Raw genomic sequence first — 5,591 nt, forward strand, 5'->3', positions numbered from 1 at the left:
CGGGTTGGTGAGAGTGAAATGTAGGTGACAGCTCTGGTCGCAGCAGGAGGTGAGACAACGGATTGAAGCGAGCAGGAGATTGCAGCTGAAGTGCAAAACCGCACCTCAAGTGCTGTAAGGGCTGTTATCAACACAGGGGTGAGGGCAGTGTGGAAGACAGGGCCGGGATCAGCAGAACGAACAGGCTGACAGCAGACTGACCTCAGTTATAAATATGTGAACGCTCAGGGTCATCGCACAACCTGCAGGGCGCCCAGCTACATGGGTGAAATTGTGACTCAAAACTCTCTCCTTCGGTCGTAAAATCTAAACTGTGTACAGTATGTACACTTGACATTACTGAAGAAAGAAAAATGTCTCTGAATGTGTCGACAGTGTCAGTGCTTACTGAGGCCAGGCAACACAGTAGAAATCAATATTAAGATAAAAATAAGAATGTTTTCTGATATTGAGCCATATATAACCAGGGTTGGGAGGGTTAATTTAAAAATGTAATCTGATACAATTACTAATTACCTGTAGTGATTAACCTTATCAAAATATTAAAGTCACGTAACTTGATTACTTTCCGTTAAGATGTACTCATCACCAAATATGCAAATAAAGACAAGAGAGAGGGTAAGATGATGTATTCAATAAGACAACAGAACAATGTATTCTTGGAAATGTAAACCAAGATTTTTAGCATCAAAAATGTGTCCTCTGCTCAGTGAATTTTAAAATGTTTTATTAAGCACATTTAGGCACAGACCATTTTCATGCTGGAAGGCATAACTTGCACTGCACTGTGAGGTTCCTCTTTTCTGCTTTAAAGACAAAATAATGGTGAAATTTCCAACCCAGTGAAAGCATCTTTCTCACTAGAGGCCATTATAATGAATTGGCAACTGTAAGATTAGATGGGTTTTCACTCCAGACCTCAGTGGTGTCAACTTATGATGTGTTTTAATGTTTGTGCATGTGCTTGTTTTAAATGTATGTTTAAATAATAAACCTGCTAAATTAAGTGTTTCTCAAAGAAAAGGTATAATTATGGTTAAAAAAAAGATCTGTACTAAATAAAAGTATCTTATTGGAGCAAGTATAGAGAAATTTGAACTGATACTCAGCTATTATGATAGGACACATGTATGCAAAATCACCTAAAATCTGTTAGACCAAACTATTCAAGCTTGCTGTGCATCAATAATCTGAACAACAAAAACCTATGGAAAATATTATAATACAATCATAGCTTCACTATTTGGTTCCACTGAAAGTCAACAAACTCTATATATATATACTTAGTGAACCGAGATAGAAAAACACTGGTTAGGTTAGGAGTTTGATTTTCATTGGATCGTACATAAGCACTAATGGCACAGTAAGGAGCTTATTTTCTAAATAAATAAGTAAAATAATTACATTTAGTGGGATAAATTACTCGCCGTTAAGAGTTCACTCATTATAAAATGTATTCATCCTCTGTCTGTTTGCAACATTCAACAGTTATTTCTGTTCACTAGGGTTCAATGTCACACATTTAAAACACACTCTAGGATTTCAGTGACCCTTAATGGTTTGAGAAAAACAGGTCACCACCTTCACTTTCCTCTGAGTGAGAAGAGAATGAGTGCAGTACTTAAACCACCAGCCTGTCCAAAACCTATTCTGTGTTTAATTCTTGCTCAGGGCTTAAAATTCGACTAATAGAGTAGGCTCATGTCAAATAGATCTATGGAGAGCGAGTCTGAGGGATTAACAGGTCTGATGGAAATAACTGCTCAAAATGTGGAGAACTGAGTTTTCTATTTCCATTCGACCCTTCCATTTAGCGGCGTGTTGGATCAAACTTTCTTGTTTTTCGTGTTGTTACAAACAGAGCTTCTCCAGCACTTGACCAGAGACGACCCTGATCTTTGACACGGTGTGCGTCATATGAAAAGGTCACCGACTGCACAAAAGGCCAGACTGGTGATACAATTTCAAAAATAGAGTGAGAATGTGAATGACTTTTCTAACACTGTCATATATCTAGAAGTGAAGCACTGGCATTTTGATTGAGAGCCTATCAGTTGAAACTAAAATGCTGAATTCAATATTAAAACTGTAAAACAAAGTAGCAGTTAGGCTCATGGTTTATTCATTGATCAAATTTTTTTCTTAGCTCTTTTTTTCTGGTCATTGATATTAATTTTCACAGCCCATTTAAGATCTGATTGCATCTGTAAAGCTGGACAGACACTGGCCGGATTAAGTCAAATTTTGACATCAAATGGTCGGCTTGGCATCGCCAGACTACTTCTCAATGCAATCACAGAGACCTGGAACCAATCATCTAAAACAAATGATGTAGCGCTGAGTGACACATGAAAGCTGCCGTGGTGCTTGATCCGTTTTCAAGCAAATTTTCTTAAATTGTAGCTAAACAGTACACTAAAATGTGTTTCTGAAAACATTTGAGGCGAGAACTAGTCAATTTAGAAACCAAATTCAGACTCATAATCGTCAACACTTCCTGGGGGGTGGCCAGACACATCTCCCAGAGCAAATGAAACACAAGCTTGCAGATTCGTCTGGTTTCCAGGCTAGCAGACCATGACTCATCGTAGATTTCTAATTTTAGAGATTGTATGCCACTTCAGAGTTGCTGTATTTAACTGCATTTCTCACAGACCACATTGTCTGCACCTTCCATCTCCAACTCCATATCTTACTTTCCACTCATAGAAGAATTGCCCAACATAATACTGATAATACTTTCCTTTTATGATCATTGTGGGAGACATAGTCCCATTCATTTCATAAGGGGTGCGGGCTAGACCTACTATATATAAAAAGTGTCCAGAGCAAACTTCTGCTATGACAGTTGAATTGAATTGTAAATTGACAGACCACCATGCCATGGCCAGTGGATCCGAACTATGTGTGAGTTGCAAGTTTTGGTCGTATGAAAAGGCTGATTAAAACGTGTGGTGAGAGTTAACACATCATACAAGATTAATAATAACACACAGCGCCTGCCCTTAAATAAACAGGGATATTTATGCTGTCAGTAGAGTAATATACGGCTGGTTTGGCATCCCAGTAATTCTCCTCCAACCTTGTACCATCCCAGCTTAATTCTAGCCACTACAAGAAATGGTTTAGACCGGTTCATCATTTAACAGAAGACATATCCTTGAATCAGTGCCAAAGAGTAATCTGTGAGTTTCATATCAAATAGAGGCTCCAGGAGATAACTGTGAGGCAATGATGACAGAGGAAAGCCAGTGATTTTGATATAAATATCTACCTCCCTGAACCTCACCACTTTCTAATTATATTAGGATTAATTGGCTAGGGTCTGAGGGACTCAAGTTACTGGTGTTAGAGTATTAATGCACAGCACACCTTGTTGGATGGGCCCTGGACTCAGTTGAAAAGCCTGTTAATTAGGCCTGTGGTGAGGTGTGATAAAAAGGGAGCAGTACATAAACAAGCCCCAGCAGAGGGGGGATGCCGAGGTCACCTGCTACTGGACCTCCGACAGCCTCCACCTGTATCACACAGGGCCACATGCCTGTTCCTCTGTCTCGGGGGATAGCTGACGGGGAAACTTTTCACAGTCAGAAGAGCTACAGCCTCTCCTAATCTCATACCTGTCCAATTGATTTAGCTAGAGGTGGGTTTCAGCGCTACCGCCACCACCCTCGATACGTATCCGCACACCACAGAGATCTAATGTCCATCATAAAGTTAAACATCGGCAAGCCACATGGAGATTTTTAATGAGACTTCTATGCTCATTTCACGCTCAATATCAGTTCTTTTCTTTTTTTTTGCCCCTCTCTCTAATGCTCTCTGGTCCTCTCCTCCTTCCCTCAACCGAGAGAGAAGCTCTTACCATCAATCAGCCTTTAGCTCCTGTGGACTGAGACAGTGTCACGCTGGGCTCTGTGGGTTGCCAGATAGGACCACTGTGCCCTCAGGTTACCCTTACACTTCCAGTTTGGCACCCCTGATATTTACTTGCTATAGAGAAAATTGAAAAATACACGGGAGTTTAAAGTGGGCGCACAGGAGTCAAACTTTGGACTTTCGAAATCACTGTGTTTTCTATCAGGGTTTGGAGTGAAAATTGTTGTTTCTGTCAATCAGTAATCACAGTCCTTTATAGCGAGCACTTCTCAGACGCAGTCAATGAGAAAATGTTTTTTCAGAATCAGTCATCTGGTCCACAGAGAGGCTGTCAAAATGCATCATTCCACCAAAACAGTGGTTTGAGCAAAATTGGATTTTAGTTGTTTAGTTTTTGCCCCCATGAACAGCAGCTTGTGACGAGTGCAACAGTGGAATCAACTAAAAAATAAGATTGAGAGCATAAAGTTACCTCAAGTTTGTTGAGAAGGGAGAGTAGGCTGGGAAAATTAATCTCTGTTCATTAGAAACAAGTTCACAGGACATTTTTATACACATTGACGATTCAGTGTTTTTACCTATGTATAAAATATCTGAGACAAGAAATACAGCATAAGACATTTAAAGACTCTGTGTAACATTTGGACAAATGGAATATTAAATTGATGTGTTTCTTAACCTTAGAATGAGCTGTTTTTATCTACAGAGGGAGCAAGTCCACTATGTTGAACCCTAATGTGTCTACAGTAGCCCAGATTGGACAAACCAAATACTGTGTTATTTCTTATTTGTTTCACAGCCACCATTGTTCCTCCTTCTCGCTTGGAAAAGGAGGGTGAAGAGAGGGAATTGCAGTCTGCAACTACACCACTATATGCCACTAAATCCTACACACTGGTTTGACATAAAACATGTTGAAACATTATTTTTAGTGTAATTGAAAAAAAATAAATTCAGGTTTTAAGAGTGCTGGAGGTTCATTCAAAAGAAGTGGAAACCAACATTTTTAACCTGGTTTTAAATGTGTTTAAAGTTGATGGTAAACTTCTGGAAGTTTGTTCCATGTGGGGCTTAATAACTACAGTACATGCCACTTCTCCATTTAATTTAGAAGGACTCTGGGAATGATTAGCAGATTACTACCAGATGGTCCAAGAGGCTGGAGGGGGGATATCCAGTCAGAGTAAGAGATGTACATTATTATGCTTCTAAACCACAGAGATTTTTTAAGGACACACAGTATTGCAGCTTTTCTCTTTTATGTGACACAGACCTGAGAATTGGTGTGATGTGAATCCTTTCTACACAATTTAATGTTGAGTTGAGTGTTATTTTTTGGGGGACTAAAAAAATCATAATAAATGTACCTTTGAGGATTTTCTTTTACTATAATCAATATATTTGTAATAACAATTGATCAGATAATTGTGTAGTTAGGAAGGGGTCGTTGGTGATAAATAATTAAACCTACAAAGATCTCTCACAGACTCTGCAGTTGCTTTTTTCAGCTTCTTTTAGCCTATTGTTTTGTTTTTCTGGCACAGAACTGTTTTGGTTTACTCGTTCTCATTGCGACTTGCGAATACAGTGAATATTGAACTTTTATTTATAAATGCTAATTTTGATTCATGTCTGTAGTTTGCTAACAAATTCAACACATTGCACATAAAAGGTAACAAGTTGCGTTTACAGCTTGCGAAAAAATCAGTTAT

The sequence above is a fragment of the Morone saxatilis genome, unplaced genomic scaffold (genome assembly GCF_004916995.1).
Source record: "Morone saxatilis isolate NCDOM2014 unplaced genomic scaffold, NCSU_SB_2.0 Contig8, whole genome shotgun sequence".
Taxonomy (NCBI): Eukaryota; Metazoa; Chordata; class Actinopteri; family Moronidae; genus Morone; species Morone saxatilis.